Genomic DNA, 25840 nt, shown 5'->3' on the forward strand with positions numbered 1-25840 from the left:
TGTACATTATGGCAATGCCTCCTCCAGTCCGGTTGGTTCTGCTGAGAGCAGCGTTATGATTGGCTGGAGCTCCCTGGCTGGGTGCTCCAACGCAGACTGGGAGCCTGTGCCGGCTCTCTCCAATTCGTCTACACAGTGCCGGGATGGAGAGGGCCCTTGTGCGCATGTGTGTTTGGCCGGCCCAACTGCCTGAAGCTTAACTCTGACACAACAGAAGTACTGGTCTTCACCAACAAGACCTCCCCATTTGATTCCATTTGGTGGTCGGCTAAGCTGGGACCACCATTGACACCCACACACCACGCAAGAAACCTATGGGTCATCCTAGTTGGTAACCTTAACATGCCATTCAAGTCAGTGTAGTGTGCACCTCCTGCTTCCACATCCTGCACATGCTGAGAAAGATCTCCAAATGGTGGCCTCAGAACACAAGACAGACCGTCAAACAAGCAATCATGACCAGCAAGCTGAAATAGGAAAACACTCTTTACGGCGGCATCTCCAAACAACTCCTACACAGACTCCAGACCATCCGAAACACAGCCACAAGACTCATACTTGACCTCCCACCCCACACCCACATCACACCGCACCTCAGGAGGCTTCACTGGCTCCTCATGCACAAGAGCAGCCCGTATAAACCTGACTTGCAGATATACAACCCCTGACACACCACAGGACCAGAATACCTGCACAGCCATATACACTTTCACCAACCCACCAAACACCTATGCTCTGCCTCACTCTCACTCGCACACACTCCCTACATCTGCAAAAGCAAAACTGGAGGTCATTTCTACATTGCACCGAAGACATGAAATCACATCCCTCAACAGAACAAAGCCTACTCCTCACTTCTTGAGTTCTGTAGGAAGCTGAAAATCTGGCTCTTCATATAGGCACCTTGGAACCACACACCTGCACAACTTGCTCAAGCACCTGGATACCCTCTCGGTGATTAGTGTGATATACAAATAAAACATATCATAACATAATACATTCTATCCTTCAATCGTCATTTTGTCAACACAAGGCAGGGAAACCAGCCACTACCCCAGAGTGTAGCATGCTAGCCACCTATTAATGGAGCTTCCATGCTTTGTAATGGGATATAAAGTGCTATACAAATGCAATTACAATCATAATCATCTCCAAAACTATATCACTAACACTACCACTATTACCAACACCAAAATCTTCACTGGTACCGCTATTGCCGATGTTACAAGACACACAGACACACATCACCAATGCTACCAGTTAGACGTCTTCACTACCACCAGCCATGCATCACCCCTGCCGTTACTATTAACACCCTCACAGCCACTATGAAAGATTTTTCCACCAGTACCACCTGCCACTACCACCACTGTTAGTAACCACCATCACAACCCTGCGTTAGGAAGACACATTTCTTGAAATACAACTACATCACAATGCAGTCACAGTACACTTCTGCTTCCAGAATCCACCTACCTCTTCTATCGCCAGGGCCACTGCAATTATGTGGCAAGGGAGGGCAGCACATTTTGTGACAGTATTACTTCACTGATTTGTCATATTTACACTTGTTCACCATTCCTGGACATTTGTTGCATCTCATTAGTACCCATGTAACACCCACATATAGCAATAAGCAATAGAAAGGTGATCAGTTAACCCTGGCAAATGGCCTTCCACTACACAGCAACACGTGTTACTGTGTTTTAGTATCTTTTGCACAGTTGAACAATTGAGCAAGAAACCATGTTTTTGTTAAAATCTGCAGATTATGCAGCAGATAATAGATTGAGTTGAAATGTGGCAAATCTATAGTTATGTGGAAAAACGCTGCACAGCCACACACTCATAATTCTAGTGGCCCTGTCAATTGCTTGTTGACTGCATCCTTGCCTTTGACCTTGTAATGTGCCTTGCAGCCTTTTTTAGGTTTCAACTTTACAAACAAAACATAGATACATATCACTGCTGTCACCTCTACTACTACAATTAACAACTAAATATCACTTGTCCCTCTAATGATGCTAACATCTCCACAGTGTTACTAATAATGCAGTCACTAATACACTAACACATTTATCCTCCCCATATACATCACCTTCACTACTACCATTTCTAGCATCCATACTACTAAACACAGACTATTATTACAACCACGTTTACTAATACCACCACAACCACCAACAACACGGTTGCCAACAATTCCACTAGCAACATCACCACTACAACTAACACCACTATCATCAACACAACTACCAGATACAAACAACCACTTGCATTGCCATTGTTACTAGCTCCACTACTAACACGAATATACATCTGCAACTTTTGCTATGACCATTACTCAAACCACTTCAAATAATTACTACAAACAGCAGCAGAACTTCCATTTGACTCACCAACATAATTGGCTGTATGCAATTTCACAAAAAAATTAATTAATGGTTGTATGTGATTTACAAAAAAAAAATCATGGACTACAAATTCTGAGAAACCAATTGACCTAAGCTCTATCATCGAAAAGTTTCAAGATGAATGCTATTTATTAATGGTAGAAGCCGGTTCGTAGATGCTCTTTTTTCCAAAATAGCCTTTAAGTTTATATTTTAAGGTGTAAATGCCATTAATCTTGAAATTAGGTACTCTCTTCTATTTTTCTACATTATATGCTCCGATTCATTTTCCTTTCCTTCTTACATCCAGTCACTGGCTGACTTTTTCCTGTTCTAGATGATAGAGGGGAGGGTGGTGTAACCCACAAAGCCTAATATACCCTTTTCCCTGGATATATACCCCACCACATTCTTTATTACCTCCCTCCCCTCCCCTCCTCTCTCCCTGTTTTTAGTGTGTCACTCCTAGACCCCTTAGCTCATTTTTAAAATAAATGTATTTCCCCTACACCATACTGCTCCTTCCTTGCACTTTATAATTTTTTATGGGGGTGACATTCCCTACACTTCCGACTTTTCCTAACCGATTCCTTACTCTGCCATCGGCTAACTTTGTCTCATTACCTCTTTTTCATCCCTAATATTACAATTATGGGCATGCTCTGTGCTCTAATGAATGGTTGTGAGGTCACAGACCACTGATAATAACACTGACTCCTCACGAGGTGGTTTTAGGTTTGAAAAGTGGAAGCTGATTGCTATGGCTGTGTGAGCGTAGGCAGGAGCATGTATCAGTCCAGGCGACCTCTGCAGGCTCCCCACACTGGCCTTCGCATTATACCTGTTTTTTGTATTGCCTCTGTCCCTAAAAGTGGCCTCAATAAAAAAATGAGCATTTTGAAAAGTTGTAAGCAGAGATGGAGGTATTTTGTCCCTCACAGGTCCAGCCCTTTCAGCAGGATTCACAAACAGAGCCCTGCATCGTTATTAATAGAGGTAGGATTATGTGAAACCTACGGAAGTGTAACTTCTGCACTGTAACAGATTTGTACATGAGCAGCACAAAAAATGATTCTTGTTTTTGCGCAGCATCTGCTTTGAGACCTGAGAATAACACAAGGGGGCTAAACTAGAATTCGCCATTGAGTCCGCAGTTTTTTTTATATTGTGAAAGCGGAAGTTTAACAAGGTTCATGAATATTACTTTTGTCTTTTTTTTTTTTTCAACTATTTCGACCAGGTTGTATTTCTGATAATATGTTTTTTCACTACATTCGTTTTTGATTATTTTGTTTCTCATAAATGGGTTTCTATTAATTTCCATTCCTGCAATATCAATGAACTGCCATTGCCACTAGTCGCACACCTTTATAATCACTACCAGTAAAGGACTGTTTTCACCACTAGCAACACCACTACCAACACTAACATTACCACCTCCAATACTGCTACAACCATCACTTCTACTAATGCAAACGTTAGGTGGCTTGTAACATGCTTAAAAGTATTAAGGGGAAAATGTATACTTTTGGTTGTAAAGTGCTGCTGGTTGTCGGAGGGCAGCTGGTTTTAGTATAACATAAGGGTGTATGTTGAGAGGTCGGCATATGGTGTTTGATAGGTGTGTGTTTGAATAGATATGTGCTGTAATCAGGGGGTTTCCAGACTCAGGGTATTGGGAAATACGTCTATTGTAGATGCAACTCTCCATGCCTGGTACTCCCACCTCTAGCCAGTGGTAACTGCCACTGGCTTGAACCCCTATCAGCAGCACCTTAACAGCAGAGCTAGTACATCATGTGAATTCCAACCTTGCACAGATATACATGGCTTGTGTTATAAATACATGGCTTGAAGTGCTTGAAGTCGATAACAACATATCTTCCTTCTTTCACACCACAAGCTGTTCACAAATACAATAGAATAACATAATAGAAATAAGCAAATGATAAGTTAATAAACATGAGAGAGGAACATTCCAAAACTGAAACCTAAAGACAGAAAAATATAAAAGTAAATAGGAAGTTGCTAAATCCAAGACATACTATTGGATAACTTGAAGATTAGGTTTTTTTCTCTTTACTCTAAATGGGATGTGAATATTAAAGCCAAAATCATCTTACATGCTCTTACAAATACCTCAGAGGTCTCCTTACTCTTGGGTTCTCTGGATTCCGGGTGTTCCTATCATACCATCAGCATCATTACACATTCTGCCTCCTTCCAAATTGCCCCAACCTCATGCCACTCACTATCTGGTGATACTGCACCAACATGTACCCACTGCATTAATCATTACCATTAATACTTTCTTTCACCCCTTGTTTTTCTTCCTCGCTTTCAGAAGTGTAATAATTAGCCACTCTAGGGAGGATCCATTTCTCTCCATTGACTAGGACTACCTGCCACTGATGCACTTCTTTAACCTGAAAGGGCCCACGGTTGAGTCCTGAACGCACTTTGACTCAGTCGCCAGGATTAATCCTTACTCTTTACTTCCGCAGGAACTTTACTACTCAATGCCAAACTTTTCCCTTCAATCAAATCTTTAATCCAAGACGGAAAAAGCTTGGTAGTAGGTCTCCCCTCTCTTATTACACAAAAGGGAATCAATTTGGTGCCAGCATTCTCTGTGGTGCCTTATGCCCACACCAAGTCTGAGATCATGCGATCACTTCCTCGCCATCCCACCTGTTAGCTAAGGCTAATTCCAAAGAACTCTTAACCATGCAATTTCCCCTTTCAACCATTCCATTAGCCTAGGAATTATACAACACTGTGTGTGAAGACCTAATACCACAGGCACACAAAAATTCCTTCATATCCTGAGATGTCAATTGGGTTCCGTTGTCGGTAATAAGAAGAGCAGGAAAACCCTAAGACATCACGTAACACACTCATTGTCATTTTGGTAGAAATTTCTGGAAAAAACTTTACAATCAACCACCTCAAATGAAAATGTATCAAAACAATGGCAAATCTCTTTGCACATTCAACACCTGATATTGGACCAATAAAATCGAGTCACACACTATGCCACTCCTGACCCGATTCATGAATGCAGCCTAACTCAGCTTGGGATCCAACTTTCAGCCTCTTATCACATTCCTTGGACTCAACACACTGTTCCACTCACGTCACTACATCATTATTCATCCCCGGACACCAAAACTCCATTTGCAACCTTTTCTCAGTAACAGTTTGCCCTATATGCCCCTCATGAGCTATTTCAAATAACCCCTTTGGAACATTATTGGGCAGTACTATCTTGTTGCCTCGCAAAACCACCTTTTCAGCAACCAATGACAACTTGCCCAATACTTTACTAAAGAGCCTGAGAGCATTAGGCAAGGCCCCTTTCTTGATACTTTCCTGTACTGCCTTCAAAACATCAACATTGTTCATGGCATATGACCAGTCCAAGTCACCAACAGGTCCACGACTCCACTGAATGATATCCTCTACAGTCGCCACTGCGCCTTCCTTTGCACTTCTATACATACGTTCCTCATCCACACTCTTTCAGTCACACGACAACCACAACATTCCTCCACCCGGGTACTCCTGCAACTGTTAGGCAAGTCTCGCAAATCTTGCTGGAAATTCCCCTTCTCCTCCAGGGGATAATATCTTCACTAGAGACTTGTGGTCAGTATGGAGAACTATTTGATGTCCCTACACATATGTCCTAAAATATTCTACCCGCCATGCTGCTGTTAGTGTCTCACTCTCTCAATAACAGAGTAATGATGCTTAATCGCAGTCAGTGAGCACGAGGCAAATGTCACCTGTTTTTCTGATGAACCATACTTTTGGGATAGCACAGCCCATATGCCAGTGGCACAGGCATCTGCCATGAGGATTGTTCTTTTCTTAGTGCCAAAGGGAACTAGAATCCCTGCATTACAGATCTCTTTTTTGATGTTATTGAAACATTTTTGTTTGTCTATGTCTCACAAGAAATTACCCCTTTACTCATCAATGCTTTCCAGTATTTTGTTTTTCTAGCAAAGTTTTGATTTTTTTTTAAATAATATTCGATCAATCCAAGAAATTATGAAAATTGTTCCTTGTATTGTTGTCCAGGTGCCAATTTTATTGCCGCAAGTAAATCCTTCTTTTGTTTCACCCCCTCAACTGATAAGGCATGTCCCAAGTACTCAATCTCTGTTAGTAAGAATAAGCATTTCTTCTTGTCAACATTGGACTTGAGTCAGAAACTCTGCCTGAAGTCTCCTTCAAAGCCACTGTCACCAAACATTGATATATTGTCTTGAAAATAAATGACGCTCTTCAAACCCTTAAACACCTCGCTAATCATTCTCTGGAAGATGCTAGCGACTGAAGACAGCCCAAATGGCATTCAATCAATCAATCAATCAGTTTTTAGAAAGCGCAACTACTCACCCGTGAGGGTCTCAAGGTGCTGGTGGTGGGTCTGGACCTCATTTGAAGAGGCATGTCTTGAGGTTCTTCCTGAAGATGGTGAGTGATGGGCTTTGTCTGAGGTTTTGGGTAGGTTGTTCCAGCTCTTGGCTCCGAGGTAGGTGAAATATCTTCCTCCGGCGGTGGTTTTCCAGATACGAGGAATGGTGGGGTGGCTAGTGCTTCCTGGGCGGATCGAAGGGATCTGGCGGGATTACGGAAAGAGATGCGATGGTTCAGGTAGGACAGTCTGATGTTGTGAAGGGCCTTGTGGGTATGGGTGAGTAGTTTGAAGTTGATTCACTTCTCCACCGGTAGCCAATGGAGGAGTCTCAGGTGTTGGGGAGATATGTTCCTGGTGGTGGAGGTTCAGGACGAGTCTGGCGGCGGCGTTTTGGATGAGTTGTAGTTTCCTGATGTTCTTTGTCGTGGTGCCAGCATAGAATGTGCTGCCTTAGACAAGCTTGCTTGTGACTAAGGCATGGGTTACTATCTTGCGGCCCTCGGCTGGGATCCATTTGAAGATTTTGCTGAGTTGGCGGAGGGTGTGCCAGCAGGAAGAGGTGACTTCGTTTACATCATCCTCGACTCCTCCCTAACAATGACCCGGCAGGAGGAGTCGAGGATGATTCCCAGGTTGTGGGTGTGGTCAGTCAGAGTAGGTGGGACGCTAAGTGATGTGGGCCACCAGGAGTCATCCCAGGCTGAAGTGGAGTTTCCAAAGATGATAAGCTCGGTCTTGTCTGAGTTGAGCTTGAGGCAGCTCTCCCTCATCCAGGGGCAACGGCTTTCATTCTGGTGTGAAAGTTCCTCTTAGCTTTGGCCGGGTCTTCAGTGAGGGATATGATGAGTTGTGTGTCATCGGCGTATGACACGATGTTCATTCCATGGCCTCTGATGATGACTGCAAGCGGGGCCATGTTGATGTTGAAGAGCGTTGGGCTCAGGGAGGATCCCTGAGGGACTCCACAGCTGACTTCTGTTGGTTTGGATATGAAGGATGGGAGCCTGAATCTCTGTGTTCTTCCGGTGAGGAAGGAGTGAATCAATTGCAAGGCTTTTCCGTGGATTCCTGCATTGTGGAGTCTGGTGCATAAGGTGCAGTGGGAGACTGTGTCGAAGGCTGCTGAGAGGTCGAGGAGTATGAGTGCTGTGGTGTGGCCACGGTCGAGGAGTCTGCGAATGTCATCAGTGGCTGCAAAAAGAGCTGTCTCCATGCTGTGGTTGCTGCGGAAGCCAGACTGGGTGGTATCCAGAGAGTTGTTGTCGTCAATGAATTGTTGCAGCTGAGAGCTTGTGGCTTTTTCCAAAACTTTGGTCAGGTAAGGTAAAAGGGAGATGGGCCGGAAATTCTTTAGCTCTGATGGGTCGGCTGTGGGTCTGTTCAGGAGAGGGCGGACTTCGGCGTGTTGCCAATCATCAGAGAAGGTGGCTGTTTTGATAGAGCAGTTCAGTGTCTTGTGGAGTTTGGGGGCGATGGATGTACTGGCTCTGTTGTAGATCTGGTGAGGACACATGTCCGTGGGAACTCTAGAGTGAATGCTTTTCATGATGATTTCAGTCTCTTCTGTGGTGAGAGTGGACCAGCTGTGGACAGTTTGGGTGGGTTCTGGGGGGCTGGGTCAGTGGTAGGTTCTGATGCTGTGCGGGATCTGCGGGAGGAAGCTGTCATAGATGTCCTTAATCTTGCAGTGGAAGAAGGTGGCCAGTTTGTCGCAGAGGTCTTGCGATGGGGGGGATGTTGGTGGCTTCGGAGGGAGGATTGGTGAATTAGTTGATTACCGTGAAGAGTTCTCTTGTGTTGTGCGGGGTGTTGATGCATTCCACGAGTGCATTTGCGTTCTTGATGCATCAGTGATGGGTGCCAGTGGCGGCTCTGAAGGAGGGGGGCTAAGGAGTTGGCGCATTCAGTGATCCAGGCGTTGAGGTTGTGTGCTGCAGTGTTGGCGTCGTCGGTGGGGGTGATTTGGCAAGGGTTGTGGTGAGTTGCTCGTCTGTGATTTCATTCCATTTCCAATGGGGGGCCCTAGGGACACAGAGGCGGCTGTTGGGTGTGGTGATGGTGAAGTGTAGGCAGTGATGAGGATATTCTTGATGGTAATCTGGTTGCTTGAGGTGAAAATGGGGTCTAGCGTGTGTCCTGCAGCGTGCGTGGGCACCTTGTGCATTCTTGTTCCTCCCATTGTTATGAAAGCAGTCAACTGTTTTGAAGACTGATAGACCAATTCTATGGCACACGTAGCTAAGGTCTATGTTAGATATGGGGTCTCTAGTTGGCAGTCAGTTTACATCCTGTCCAAGTAGGGACCCTCACTTTAGTCTGGGTAAGGGAGATACCCAGTTCAGAAAACCCCGGCTTGGTACGAGCAGTCAGGCTTATCTCAGAAGCAATGTGTACAGCATTTACACATAACACACAGTAATACACTGAGAACACTACAAAAGGACACCACACCAGTTTTAGAAAAATAGCCAATATTTATCTGTGTAAAAGAAGACCAAAATCCATTATACAGTAATAAAGATATGAATTTTGCAAGAATTCCTTAAAAATACAGTTCCTGAAGTTGATAGGTCTGTCTGGGGCTATCACGGCATCGTGAACAACAAATCCAACAGTTCAAGCCCACGGCGGCATCACGGGCCAGCTACGGTGTCGGGAAGACCAGCAAACAGTACCTTGGAAATGAAGGGCGTTGTGATCCTCGCAATGAGATCCAGATTGTGGCATCGCTGGTGTAGGCGGGCATCAGTTCCGGAGGTCGGTGCAGGGGTCATCGGCCTTTGAAGTCACACGTGATGCAGATCGAACTCCGAGCTGATGACGAAGTCAGGAGTGTTGGCATTAATGGCATCAGGACTGCGGTGCTAAGCGGGACGATGCGACGTGCGGTGCTCACAGGTCATGGTGCAAGCAGAGGCTCGGTGATGGTGTCCTGCGGCGTCAGTGAAACCAGAGCTGCGGTGTGAAGTGGGGCGGTGGGGCATGCGGTGTCTCTAGGTCGCTGTGCAGGCAGCATCGTCGTTGTTGCTGAAGTGCTGTCATCGGTAGGCCCAAGGCGATGGTACGACGCGGAGTGGGCTCCGTGCTGTGCCCACTGGTCGTGGGGCAGACAGGGACATCTGTTGACAATGCTGAAGTCAATGTCTCTGGCGTTGGTGAACCAGGGCTGTGGTTCAGGATGGGACGTGCTTTGTGTACCTCACGAGCAGTGTCCTCAGGCCACGGTGCAGGCGTCGGTGTCAGCGTAGAGTGGTGTCGTCGGGATACCAAGGCTGCGGTGTGAGCAAGGCGCTGCGGAGTGCGGGGCCCACAGGTCATGGTGCAAGCAGTGGCTTGGTGACGGTGTCAGGTGGCAGCGGTTGTGAGAAAGTAGCCTCTTTCTAGCATGGTCACCCCCACTTTTGGCCTGTTTGTGAGTGTGTGTCAGTGTGTTTTTACTGTCTCACTGGGATCCTGCTAGCCAGGACCCCAGTGCTCATAGTAAAACCCTATTTGTCAGTGTGTTTTGCCTGTCTCACTGGGATCCTGCTAGCCAGGACCCCAGTGCTCATAGTTTGTGGCCTATGTGTGTGTTGTCAGTAGTGCTTAACTGTGTCACTGACGTTCTGCTAACCAGAACTCCAGTGCTTATGCTCTCTCTACTTCCAAATTAGTCACTATAGTTTAGTGACTTCATATTCCAATTCCAATTGGCACACTGGACCTCCCTTATAAGTCCCTAGTATATTCTGCTACCCAGGGCATTGGGATTCAAGGAGATCCTTATGAGCTGCAGCATTTCTTTTGCCACCCATAAGGAGCTCAGACAAACCTTTCTTCAGGACTGCCACTGCACCCTGAGTGAAATAGTGCCCACACTATTTCACAGCCATTTTCACTGCACTTAAGTAACTTATAAGTCACCCATATGTCTAACCTTCATTTACTGAAGGCTAGGTGCAAAGTTACTAAGTGTGAGGGCACCCTTGCACTAGCAAAGGTGTCCCCACGCTGTCCACGGCCAATTCCCCAGACTTCGTGAGTGCGGGGATACCATTACACGCGTGCACTACATATAGATCAATACCTATATGTAGCTTCACAATGGTAACTCCGAATATGGCCATGTGAGGTGTTAAGATCATGGAATTGTCCCTCCATTCCAAATATGGTATTAGGGGACAATCCTGGGGGCTCCACCATGGACCCCAGTACTGCCAAACCATCTCTGAGGCTTGCACTGCAGCTACAGCTGCTGCCACCTCACAAACAGGTTTCTGCCCTCCTGGGGTCTGAGCAGCTCAGTCCCAGGAAGGCAGAACAATGCATATCCTTTAGGAGGAGGGTGTTACACGCTCTTCCTTTGGAAATAGGTGTTACAGGCTTGGGAAGGGTAGCCTCCCAGAGCCTCTGGAAATGCTTTGAAGGGCACAGATGGTGCCCTCCGTGCATAAGCCAGTCTACACCGGTTCAGGGACCCCCAGTCCCCGCTCTGGCATGAAACTGGACAAAGGAAAGGGGAGTGACCACTCCTCTGTCCATCACCACCCCAGGGGTGGTGCCCAGAGCTCCTCCAGTTTGTCCCTTGCTTTAGCCATCTTGTTTTCCAAGGTGTGGGACAATCTGGAGATCTCTGAGTGGCCAGTGCCAGCAGGTGATATCAGAGACCCCTCCTTATAGGTGCATACCGGGGTAGGTAGCCAATCCCTCTCTCAGGGCTATTTAGGGTCTCTCCTGTGGGTGTCTCATGCAGATTCAGCTTGCAAGACTCCTCCAGGAAATCCTCTGCATCCTCTGCTTCAGCTTCTGAACGTCGGATCAACCGCAGACTGCTCCAGGAACCGCTGTAACTGCAACAAAGTATCCAGAACGACTCCTGAGACCTGCAACTTCAGCTCCAGACAGCAATTGAAACAGTTTCCAAGGTGTGCACGCTCTGAGGACTCCCTGTCTTCACCCTGCACCAGAAGAACCAAAGGAATCTCCCGTGGAGTGACGGAGTCACTTCCCTGCTCCTGCAGGCACCTTCTGCAACGACAACTGTTTCTCTGGGACTCCTCTCATGACGACGAGTGTGCTCCCTGGAACACAGGTGGTGGACCAACACAACCCAGACTCTCCTAAGGTCCAGCTGTCCAAGTTTGGTGGAGGTAAGAGCTTGCCTTCCCAGTTTGCGATAGCACCCCTGTGCACCGCAACATCTCCAGCTCCTTGGGCTTCTGTGCACTTCTTCCAAGAATCCTTCATGCACAGTGTAGCCCAGGTCCCCAGCACTCCATCCTGCGACACACAACTCGCTGAGTTGTTCTCCAGCGGCGTGGAACCTTCTTTTGTTGTGCTGTACCAACCGCATTTTGCACCTTCTTTGTCCCCGTGTCCTGGGACTCCTGTGTTTGCTGCCTGGTAATCTGTGGGCTCACTCCAGTGTTGAGAGCCCCCTCTGCCTCCTCAGTCTGAGTTGAGGCCCCCAGGTACCTCCTGGGTCCAGGCAGCGCCATTTTAATGCAAACCGTGACCTTGCTTGAACGCAGGCTTGTTGGCAGAATCCAACGATGCAAACAGCCTGCATCCAACATATCAACGTGGGACATCTCCTGCACCACGCAGGAACTCGCAGCCATCTTCTTTGGTGCTCTTCTGCAGACTTCTTCTAACCGGAGAATCCTCTTTTGCACCATCTTGCAGGGGCTCCTGTCCTTCCTGGAATCTTCTGCGACTTCTGGACTTGGTCTCCTCTCTTCACAGATCTTCAGGTCCAGGAATCCACCATTTCTTGCTTGGTTCTTGCAATAACTCTTATCACGACTTGTAGTGTGTCCTGAGGAAACTTGCAGTACTTTACTCCTACTTTCCTGGGCTCTGGGGTGGGGTATTTTACTTACCTTTGGTGTTTTATTACACTCCCAGCGCCTCTCTATACACTACACTTTCCTAGCGGGGAATTTGTGATTCGCATTCCACTTTCTTCGTATATGGTTTGTGTTGTCCCTATTGTATTTTCTACTGTTTGCACTATTCTATGACTATTTACTTACCTGATTTTGGTCTCTAGTGTATATATTGTGTATAATACTTACCTCCAGAAGGAGAATTGTCTCTAAGATATTTTTGGCCTTGTGTCACTAAAATAAAGTACCTTTATTTTTGGTAACACTAAGTATTGTCTTTTATTGTTTCAACTACTGTGTAACTATAGTGGTATTGCAGGAGCTCTGCATGTATTCTAGTTCAGCCTAAGGTGCTCAGCTACAGCTACCTCTAGACAGCCTAAGCTGCTAGAGCACTGCCTATATTTCACTAATAAGGAATAACTGGACCTGGTATATGGTGTAAGTGCTTTAGGTTCCCACTACAAACCCAGCCAGCCTCCTAGAGCGGTGAGACCAGGGTTGCAGTGCGAAGTGGGGCATGGCTCAGTGCGACAGGTCACGGTGCAGACACCAGCAGCATCACTGACGGCGCTGTGGTGGTTTTTCTTCTGTTGCAGCACAAAACACACAGTTCCCAGTGCTGTAGGTAGATGATCCTGAAGTCTTTGATATCCCTGAGACTTCCAACAGGAGGCAAGCTCTACTTCAAGCCCTTGGAGAAACCTCACAAGCAGGATACACAGCAACGTCCAGTCTTTGTCCTCTTTAAGGCAGAGGCAGCAACTGCAGGACAACTCAACAAGGCACACACAGCAAAGGGGCAATACTTCTTCTCCAGCTCTTCAGCTCTTCTCCTTGGCAGAAGTTCCTCTTGATCCAGAAGTGTTCTAAAAGTCAGGAGTTTTGGGTCCACAACTTATATTCATCTCTGCTATTAAAAGTAGGCAAACTTCAAAGGAGTCTATGTTGGTCACAAGATAATGCCTTGACCAGGTCTGGCTCCAGACACACTCCGGGGGTTGCAGACTGCATTGTGTGAGGACAGGAACAGCCCTTTCAGGTGCAAGTGTCAGGTCCTCCCTCCCCAGTCTAGCCCAGGAAGACTCATCAGAATATGCAGGACACACCTCAGCTCCCTTTGTGTCACTATGTAGGGGGAATTCACAAACACTCCAACTGTCAGTCGGACCCAGACGTGGATTCCACAGGCAGGCAGAGGCACAGAATGGTTAAGTGAGAAAATGCCCACTTTCTAAAAGTGGCATTTCCAAGCACACATTCTAAAAACCAACTCTACCAAAAGATGTATTTTTAAATTGTGAGTTCAGAGACCCCAAACTCCACATCTCTATCTGCTCCCAATGGGAAATTACACTTAAGGGGAATTTAAATGCAATCCCCGTGTTATCCTATGGGAGAGATAGGCCTTGCAATAGTGAAAAACGAATTTGACAGTATTTCACTATCAGGACATGTAAAACACCTCAGTATGTGTCCTACCTTTTTACACTGCACCCGGCCCATGGGGCTACCTAGAGCCTACCTTAGGGGTGACATATATATAGTAAAAGGGAAGGTTTGGGCCTGGCAAGTGGGTGCACTTGCCAGGTCGAAATGGCAGTTTAAAACTGCACACACAGACACTGCAGTGGCAGGTCTGAGACATGTTTACAGGGCTATTCATGTAGGTGGCACAATCAGTGCTTCACCACTAGTAGCGTTGATTTATAGGCCCTGGGCACCTCTGGTGCACTTTAGTAGGTATTTACCAGTAAATCAAATATGCCAATCTTGGATAAACCAATCACTAATACAATTTACACAGGCAGCACTTACACTTTAGCACTGATCAGCAGTGGTAAAGTGCTCAGAGAGAATAAACCAGCAAAAACAGAGTCCAGCATACCATAAAAACAGGAGTTCAGAAGGCAGAAAGACAAAGGGAAACATGCCAAAAGATGCCAGGTCTAACAGTCTAATGTAGAAAAGTATTTCCTTGAAGAAATAAAATGAGCTCATTAATAGTTGGCAGAGGGAAATGGTCTGTGACAGTATTCCGATTGAGGCTCCTAAGATCCACACAGAAATGCAGCTTGCTATCTGCTTTCTCCATAATGATGATAGGGGAGATCCAAGCAGATGTTTCAGTGGGTTCAATAATTCCATGCTTCAACATTTCATCCAACGTTTTCTTTATTTCCCTCCTGACTTTATGTTGTACTGATATGGGTCCTTGTTTAAGTTTTATTTCGAGCACATACCCTTTCAACTGTCCCATGTCTTCTCTGAATACATCCTTTGCATCCTCTAAAATATCACTTACAGTTGAGCCTACCACTGCCATCACATGAACCGGTGCACGTGGGTCGATCCTTATATGAAGATTGTATTGATAAAACCATCCTTAAATAGGTGGTACATTTTGCCTGTGATATGCCTGCTCCTAAACACAGTATCTGTATACCTGTACTATATGATATATATCTGTTCACCCTGATACCCTCCCTGATAGATGTCCTTTGCTAACAACCTTACGGAAGGCCATTTGGAAAGGAGCATACTTTTGGGCATATTTGTGTACAAAAGGCTAGAATCTACCATCAACTCCACTTTTCTTTCCCTTATAGTAAATTCTGCTTTGGGCCTGTTTTTTTCCCTCCTCAACATTTGCTCTCCTGCACACAAAACTCTTATCAGGTCTTGTACTATATTCTACAGCAGATATTTCCTCCATCAACACTGCCACCTTACCTTTGCCATTATCTCTACACATCCTAGCAAAGTGTCCTTTGTGACTGCACCGTCTGCACTTCTTCCCAATGAGGAAACAATTTTTTGAGTCAGAAATGTGGTGCCTACTCCCACACTTATTGCACGTCTTGGGAGCATTTGTGTTGTTGGAAACACCTTTTCCTCTTTTCGCACCCCACTTACAGGTCACTGCCACCTCCTCATCCACTTTGTTCACTGCTGACTCCTCATTCCCCGCTTTGACATCTCTCCACTTCATCTCCTTCATACAATACTCTGATTCTTCCACAAGTTTAGCAATCTCAATTGCACCTTTGAAATATGGATCCTTGGCAGCCCATAAGTGTTCCTGCATTTTTCTGCTCCTGCATTGTACAATGAGCTGATCTCTTATCATCTTGTCTACCATTGTTCCAAATTTGCATTTAACTGAAAGTTCTCGGAACCTTGTTATGAACTTATCTACAGATTTGCATACGCTCTGTGGCCAAGTATAGAATTTTTACCTTCTCATAACAACATTGGAACCCTTAGAAAATCTCATTTCCAAGCTTTTTCTGGCTTCACAGTACACATCCTCTATAGATTGCCCTTTGTTGTTCAATGCCGAGGGTAAGTATTTGAAAATATGCTGACCTACCTTCCATAGCGTACTTAGAAGGATTGCTTTTTTTCCGGCTGGACCAAAATTCCTGCCTATCCAGTGCCTCCAAATAATTGTCGAACATATCCACCCTTTCCTCCCAACGTGTTTTTTTCCATGTGACTGCCTCGTTCTACACTGTCTTCACAGCCCGCCAGCAGTTTGTGGATGAAGGCTACACAAACAGCAGGACTGCCCACTCTGTCCCACCCATTCTTGAGGACAGCTATGTTGTGGAGGGCCAAGTGCTCAACTGCTCGCGCTCTTCCGTTCACACCGGGAGATAGTGGGTGAATTTGAACGTGGTAAAGTTCTCCAGTGCTCTATTGCTTGTGCTCCCCTGCTCGCGCTCCCCTGTTCACACCCACAGTGGGTCAGTGAGGCCTTTGCTTATCGGCTGCAAAGAGGTTGTCTGTGCGGGCTCAGTTAACAATAAAGTTGCTAATATTTGGAATAGATGTCTTTCTGCCTCCCAGTCACCTGAAAATTAAAGTACTTGCCTGAATAGTAAAGCACTGAAGTTCATCTTCATTTATTTGGTTCTTAATCGGTAACGCCCCTTAGTTGCTCACGCGTTGGTCCATTGACATCCATACATGGAAGATTTCTTCTCCACTAGGCTGGCTTCTCGTCGCCAAAATTATGCTATAGTCAGGGAGTCTCCAGACTCAGGTATCGGGAAATATGTATTTTTTAGATGCAGCTCTCCATGCGTGGTGCTCTCACCTCCAGCCATCAGTAACTAACACTTCCTGGAGCCCCCTCAGCAGCACCATAACAAGAGAACAAATACATCATCAGCATTCCAACCTTGCATAGATATACATGGCTTGTATCATAATTACATGGCTTGGGGAGCTTGAAGTAGATCACAACAAAATGGCAGATGGAAAAGCAGACACAGGGCACAGACGGATACAGTCAGACAGGGAGATCCACACTATGGAATAAGCACACGAGCACAAGAAATGTCTGTGCTGGGGACAGAAGACACTGGGACAAGAGCATTGGGTATAAAAGACAAGTTGCAAGCATGAGATCATGAGGGCAAGAATACTTTCAATGCACTTCAGGGTTAAGTGAGTCCACGTGCACAGAATGATCCACAGGCAAGGTTGCAAGACGCAATACCAACCCCAATAAGCCACGTATAGAGTTACCCACATCCTGCAGTAAACAGTCATGTGGACAGAGGAGACATGGATAGCAGCAGAAGGTGAATGGGATCAGCATGCACCTACATGGATAGGGGGCACAATTCCAGTGAAACATTCACATGTTAATAGAAGACCGGACCATATAATTGCTTTACACCTACACTCCTTAGGAGTCTATCTTGGATGACTGACAACCAGTACCCTTAGGTACACAACAAATGGGTGAGAGTAACACTGTTATTTCCAGTGCTTAGAAACAGCTGAAGTGTGATATGAACTCCTATGTAAAAAAACGTATAATTAGTGTTATTCTGCGTGGTAGTGTGCAATCCATGTTTAAATGCCTGTGCCTAGTTTTTTTTTCTACCAGTCGAGTTTTGACATTTGTGATGTAGTTGCATAACGTTTAAATTATTCCATTTGAGTATTGATGTCATAATCCCTTCTGCCAGAGACAGCAGCCAAAATGAAGGACAGGTCAAGGAGCATAATTACAGCTGAAGTTCAAATAAAATAAAATAAGGAAAACTAGAACTGGCTTTTCTCTCTTCTGATCTGTTTTCCTACAATAAACAGTGATCAACAGAAAGGAAATATTTACGGTAATGTTTATTTTTTGCACACTGTACAACATTACAGGAAAGAGAGAATCTGCACGTTTTGACACATTCTGAGCTAGAGCATTTTTAATCTTGTTATACGTTGTTGCAGCAAATAGCTCCTTTTTTGGGTGTGTTATTTAATTGCACAGATACCACTTCCATTCTTCATGCCTGCAAACATACTATCTCTTTCCTATGAATGATCAAGACACTGAGGATTTAAGTGATTTGTGGGAAGGATGGTGGTGTAACCTTGTATTATAAGAAATAAAGTACCACCTGCCAAACGTTTAGGGATATTACAAGGCACCTCTGTCTTCCATGACCTTATAAAGTAACTCAGCCTCTAGCTTGATTCCTCTACGTGTCATAGACCTCTTTAGTGGCTTGCAATATCTTTTGAACACACAGCAGGTGTCCTTTATCCCAAGTATTCTCCTTATTATGTTGTTGATGACGCCCAACAGCCAGAGTGTGTTGAATCGGCCAAATTCACGCTGCACTAAAATGAAGTGACCTCACAGGCCGTTGCTGGTAATGCGCTCAGGTTCTTCAGAAATACCTTACAGGTGATGCTACCTCGCCCTGGAGGGGTGTGGAGACGTTATCGACCTGGCTGAAATGGTATTGTTTCCTTCTGTTTCTGTTCTTGTTCTCTCACTGCCCCCACACCATCTTAACCCCCCTCTCTTGCCCACTGGTCCTATAATTCCTTCGCTTGCCTTGTACCACCCGGGGTTGTCCGTTTAGCACATGCTGCCTCTGCGAGCCCTCCCTGGCTTCCAGCCCCATCACGAGCACGTCTGATAATTCTTCTGATGAGCCCCTCCCCGAAGGACTTTAAGTCCCCTCTTCAATCTTGGTGTAGTGCATTCAAAGCTAATTGTTGTAGACAGGCAGCCGCGACCCCAAACCCCGTTCCTCAGCACATCTGGGGTCATGAAGCCTATTGCTGAGCTGGGAGAGGAAAGGGGTTACAGAGGTCAGGGAAACATTTTGAATGATTTTTCCATTACCCCGCCCGTGCATCCATCCATCCCATCAATCAATCTGTATCCATCTAACCATTCGCTCACGCAGCCACCCATCTATCTCACCCATCCGTCCATTGGTGAATTCCTCCACCATTCCATCTCTCTAACCCATCCATCCACTCATCAATCAATCCAGCGCCTGGATACCCTCACAAGTGACAAACAGCGCTCTACTAATCCACCTTACATTATATCGATCCATCCGTACAATCACCCACTCTTCCATCTATCTAACCTATCCATCCACTGACCCATCTACTCTTCCACTTTCCCACCCATCAATATACTCATCCATCAATCCATCCATCCACTCATACATCCATCGGTGTATTCACCCACCCTTCCCTCTGTCTACCCATCAATCCACCCACCCATCCACCCTTTCTCATACCCACCCAGCAATATACTCATCCATCCACACATCCATCCATCCATATATTAACACATTAATTAACCATTCCACCTAACACACCAAACCCATTCACCCATCCACCCTTCCAATAACTCAGCAACCAAAACCTCCATCTATCCATCCCCCATTTATTATAGTACAGTACTGATATTTTAACAAGAAACTGAGCGCCATGGGGCAATTTTAACACAAGGTGGAAAGATTCTTCTTCTCTGATGAGCTAAAACCACAAAAAAGCTGCCTTAGGAAATCATATTAATTAAATAAACCGTATTTGTTTACAAAAAATGAATCAAGATTTAGAGGCTATCTTGTTGAAATGAAGTTTTTCGGCTGCAAGAATGAATGAGAAGGGCACTGGCGAACGGAAAGAAGGCTCAGAGAGCCATAATGCTGAGTGTGTATCAAGTCTAAAAACGACGACGGCTTCATGCGATGTCCCTAAAATACTTTTTCAAATTAGTCTCAATTTTGCATTCATAATCTCTAGATAAAGTCATTAATATCTGATTCTTCCTATATCACGCTTACCTCATTACCTACACGTTCTGTTCTTTCAACACAGGATTCTACAAGTGTTATGTTTCAACACTGTGCGCAGATGTGTTCTTTCATAAACCTCTTCCCTTTTGGTGTACCAACCACGACCAATTACACACAGAACAGTAACCGATCCATTATATATAGGATAACGCGTCCCCTATCATACATTATAAGGATATTGCAAGTCATCAAGAAGTTCTATCACCATATAGAAGAACATGGGCAAAGGCTGAGTTCCTTTTTAAGGCTAGGGAACTCCGAGTTGATTTGCAATATCTTTATCATTTACAGCAGAGGGTACCTTATTCCTTATAATACATATTGACACTATCACCTTTCTCACAAGCCAAGTAAACCCTTGCATATGAAAGAGACAGCATGTTTGCAAACATGAAGAATACAAAGAGAATCTCTAAAATCTCTGGTGAAAAATGAAACACATCAAAAACGCTGTGAGATATTTGTTGCAAAAATATATTACACTGAGCCAGGTTTTTAAAAAAGGCGCAGTATTTGTGAATGTAGAAACATGCAGAAAGATTCCAACTTTTCAAATAGTTACATACGAACTGCAAAAAATAAATCCCGCCCTAAATATTTTCTTTATGCTTTTTATTGTACAGCTGATGCAATTTCTTTATAATAGGCAACTTGGTACCTCACAAATCACCAATTATAAAGAAATTAGAGACTTTTTTTAAAACAGAGATTTCAGAATCCCATGCATTATAAATTGCCTAAAATGAGTTGACCAGATCCTAGATCATAGCACCGTCCATGGCATTTAACGCATTGTCACCACATCTCGTGGCATCTTCTAAAAACCCATGTGAGCCATCGCAGTTTTAAAAAAAAAACAGTCCGCAGGAGTCTAGGAGAATCACTGGGTCATGAGTGTGCTTACCACACATTGTAGAACTGCGCCCACCCCATCGCTCACAGCAGCCTTCTGAAATACTCATGCAGCTAAGCTACAGGCGCTCGGGCTGCAGGAACCAGATAGTCTTACACTGCAGGTACTCATGCGCACACTATGCAGAGGGGAAAGCACCCTCACACCCGGATATGTGCATGATCCCATTAATCGCACTCCCAATAGGATTCTGCACATAGGGCCTCATTTCAACTTCGGTGGTGTTTTTCCAAGACCGTCGAGGTACCGCTGTGATGAAGACCGCCAGTGCAGACGGTTTTCCACGCAGCGAATCATGACTGCTGGCAGCCCTCCATCCTTTTTCAGATGGAGAGCCGCCAGCAGCCATAGTGGCGGTCGGCGGGGAAGTGGAGGCTGCTCCACCTCCACCGCTACGTCATCAGAACACCGCCCAACGAATCTCAACCTAGGATTCGGTGTGGCGGTGTTCTGGTGACGGGGAACTGGTGGCGTAGCAGTCCCCATGGATCCTGTCCCCTCCCGGAGGATCACCGGACAAGGTAAGGTGATCGTCCGTTAGGGGAGGGGGGTGTTGTGTACGTGAATGGGGGTGTGCGTGTGAGTATGTAGAGGGGGTGTGTGAGTGCGTGTATGCATGCAGGTGGTGTGTTGTGTGTTTTGAAAATGTGTGTGGGTCGGTCTGTTTGCATGTCTGTTTGTATGTGTGCAGGTATGTGTTGTTGTAGTGTATGTGTGCGTGTAGGGGTGTGTGTATGTTCATGTTGTGAGTGGGGGTGGGGGGGTGTGTGTAAGTTAATGTTGGGGCTGGGAGTGGGGAGGGGGATCTGCCACATTTGGGGGGTGGCAGGTGGGTGGGGGAGTGGGGGGAGGACTCGGGGCGGGGTAGGGGTGGGGAGACCCCTATCAGTGCCAGGGAAGGAATTTGCTGGCACTGATAGTGCCTACCGCCATGGATTTCGTGGCAGTTCCAAACCACCTGAAATTCATGGCGGTATGCAGGGTCCTGATACCGCCGACAGTCTGGTGACGGCCGCCGGGCTGGAGACCGAAGTCTCCAGCCCAGCAGTCGTCATCGCCCTGGTGGTCGGAGTGGAGAAGTGGCGAATGACCATGGCGGTAACCGCCATGGTCATAATTCCATTTTTTTTCCGCCGGCCAGTTGGCAGTATTACCGCCACTTCTTCCCCGCCCGCCAGGGTTGTAATGAGGGCCATAGTATTTCTCCACTGGCAAAACAAACATTTTTCAGTACCCCATCATTGGACCTTGTTGCCAACCCCACCGTCACACATTTGAATGAAAGGCCTCCTTCTCGTTTGGTGCAGTGTATTGGTATTCCATTGGTGCAGTGTATTGGTGTTCATTGCCTGCACCTGTCCACCACCTTTGGTACTGAACCAAATAAAGTTGAAGCCAGACTTTTATGATTTTTGAATTATTGCTGTGTTGGTAAACCCCACATGGTCCTACTGACCAGGCTCTTTCAGTGATCAGCTTGCCCGCTGCAGCGCCTTGATACCCCATGGGCTTTATAAGTATTGATTGATTGATTGAGGAGGAGAGAATAAAAGGCAGACCATGCCTTGCCACAGGAGCACGACTAGTTTATCTACAACAAGCAAAGGCAATTTTGGTACCTAATTCAGGATTTACAGATGTTGTTCTAGAGAAAGTATCACTCACTTCAAATCGAATGCACATTTATATTACACACATTGGTGGGTGGACAGTGAAGCATCTCTGACAAATAGGCTGTGCCTTAGGGTCCTCTGGTGACAGTGAAATTCATCCACTTCAATATGTTATTTTATGGTACATGCACATGTATTGCACTTTGCTACCACTTGTGTGGTCCCTTCGTGCCTTTCGAATCTAGTCGCCCTTTACGATTTCTGGAATTCTACTTGACCAGAGCCAGTAGCATGTTGACATTGTATTTCATTGTGTTACATATTGTTTACAAGTGAATTGCACTGGATTGAGGCTGGGAAGTATAGAATACACCAATGTTTTAGTTGGTGCTGAACTTTCATGGATAGTGGCCAATGGATCCAGTAATGGATTTGTGTAGAAAGTTGTGTGTGTGCGCGTTTGTGTGTGTAAATATGTGAGCATGCCTATGTGCTGCGGTGCATGCTGTTCTATTGATCTGCTTTGGGCCAGGAGTACACTCGGGTCCACCAGCCTGCTTCTGTGCCCCTGACCAAGCTGTTTGCTGCAAATAGAAGTTTGAGGCCCTCCACCACCCTCAGGCACCCGCCTCATCCTTGGTGCCAAGTGGTAGGCATATCTAGTGCTTTGTACTGTGTATTTCGTTATTTGTACATCATATTTCATGTCTTGCTATTTGTTTTTCGTTTCACACACTGTTTTAAAATTTGCCTGTGCCCATTTTCTGCTCCACTTCGTCATATTGCTCTGATTGTGCCAGTTTTTCTTTTTCTGGCTCTTGCCAGTTTGTTCTGACCCTGCCTCTGCGTCCCCTGTGGCCCTGCCCCCCTCGCACCCCCATTGGCCACTCCCTCCTGCCTCCCAGCTGCGCTTCCCTCCCACCTCCCCTTCTTAATGACGCCCACTGCGTGGAGACTAGTGTGACCCCCTGACGTGCTTTGGGCCAGGAGTGCACTCGGCTCCACCAGCCTGCCTCCGTGCCCCTTGCTGCAAATAGAAGAAGTTCGATGCCCTCCACCACCCGCAGGCACCCGTCTGCACCTCATACCTGGTGCCTAGTGGTAGGCGTATCTAGTGCTTTGTACAGTGTATTTCGTTATTTGTATATCGTATTTTGTTTCTTGCAATTCGTTTTTCGTTTCACACACTGTTTTAAAATTTGCCTGTGCCCATTTTCTGCTCCACTTCGTTGTATTGCTCTGATTGTGCCTGTTTTTCTTTTTCCGGCTTTTGCCGGTTTGTTCTGACCCTGCCGCTGTGTCCCCTGTGGCCCCGCCCCCTCACACCCCAATTGGCCACTCCCTCCCACCTCCTGCCTCCCAGCTGCTCCTCCCTCCCACCTCCCCTTCTTAATGGCGGCCGCTGTGCAGCCGCACGCAGCGGGCGCGCCACTGGCGCACCAGAGGCAAGCCTGTCTGCGCCCGTCCGCACCTGGAACAAGCCCAGCACCCGTCCCCCTGGTCCACGCTCCTCCGGCCCCCCAAGCGCCACTACTCCTCCACAGAGCTGCTTGCTCTCATCCCCAGCCAGCTCCCCGCCTGCGCCCAGGCCACCACCAAACACACACACAGACCTTTCACATGCCACTCATGCCAGTTCTCTTGCACTCACACCAACAACACCAACAACCACCACAACAACACCAAACCCCCCAATCACCTCAACTGCATCCTCCTTAACACCCGCTCCATCCACAAGCACGCCATTGAGCTTTGGGACCTACTCACCACAAACTCTCCCGACATCGCCTTCCTCACTGAAACATGAATGAACTCCTCATCAGAACCCGACATCGCCATAGCCATCCCAGAAGGTTAAAAAATCACCCGTAGAGACCGCACCAACAAACCAGGAGGAGGATTCGCCATAACACACAGAAACTCCATCAAGATTTCCACTGAAACCAACGACACCCTAGACAACGCAGAACACCTACACTTTCAGGTACACATCAACGCCAACGCCACCCTATGAGGAACCCTCATCTACAGACCACCAGGAGCAGCCCCCCATTCTGTGACACCATCGCCGACACTATCAGCTTCCACGTCCCCACCTCCACAGACTACATATTCTTTGGTGACTTTAACTTTCACCTGGAAAGCACCCACGACTGCAACTCCATGGCCCTGCTGGACAACCTCGCAAACCTCGGCCTCAAGCAACTGGTCACCTCACCCACCCATTCAGCCGGACACACGCTAGATGCCATCTTCACCTCCAGCAGCCACATTGCCTTCACTCACACCACCGAACTCCACTGGACTGACCACCACTGCGTCCATTTCTCCTTCCTGAAACCCCCCACCCACCACCAACAACATCCTACCCCCTACCGCAAGTGGAACAAGATCTCCAAAGAACACCTGATCTCCAACCTTGCTCAAGCTCCACCTCCCAACACCAACGACCCCAACGCTGCTGTCCTCAACCTCACATGATGGCTAGAAACTTGTGCAGACTCCCTCTCCCCTTTCAAAATAAACAACAACACCCACACCATCAAGACCGCCCCCTGGTTCACCAGAGAACTTCAGTCTTCCAAACGAGAATGCCGAAAAATTGAGAAAGCCTGGCGCCAAGAACCCTCAATGAGCAACTTCTCCGCCCTCAAATCAGCCATGCGCAAACACCACCATCCGGACCACCAAACGGTCCTTCTACAAAGAACGCATAGACAACAACACACACAGCAGCAAGGAACTTTTTGCCATCATCAAAGAACTCACCAAACCCAAATCCTGCACCATCAACCCTCCACACTCCCAAGACTTCTGCAACTTCCTCTCCAACTACTTCCACCGCAAGATCGCAGACATACACGACAGCTTCACATCATCAGCACCCACCATCACCACCACCGACACAACCAACACCACAACACCCTGCTGCACCAACCTACTGAACACTTGGACCCCCACCAACGATGAAGAAATCGGCAAAACTATGAGCTCCATCCACTCAGGCTCCCCAGCAGACCCTTGCCCCACCACATCTTCAACAAGGCCAGCCAAATCATCGCTCCCCAGCTCCGGGCCGTCATCAACAGTCCCTTTGAGACCGCAACCTTCCCAGACATTTGGAAACACGCCAAAGTCAGCGCTCTTCTCAAAAAACCCAAAGCAGACCCTGAAGACCTCACAAACTACCGACCCATCTCTCTTCTCCCCTTCCCAGCAAAGGTCATGGAGAAGATAGTAAACATACAACTGTCTCGCTCCCTAGAAGACAGCAACATACTCGATGTCTCACAGTCTGGATTCTGCAAAAACCACAGCACCGAGACCGCCCTCATCGCTTGTACAGACGACATCAGGACCAGGTTGGACAAGGGCGAAACCGTCGCCCTCATTGTGCTAGACCTCTCTGCAGCTTTTGACACCGTATGCCACCAAATCCTCCGCACACGCCTCTTCAACGCCGGAATTCGCCACAAAGCCCTGGAATGGCTCACCTCCTTC

This window comes from Pleurodeles waltl, chromosome 6 (assembly GCF_031143425.1).
Source record: "Pleurodeles waltl isolate 20211129_DDA chromosome 6, aPleWal1.hap1.20221129, whole genome shotgun sequence".
Classification (NCBI taxonomy): Eukaryota; Metazoa; Chordata; class Amphibia; order Caudata; family Salamandridae; genus Pleurodeles; species Pleurodeles waltl.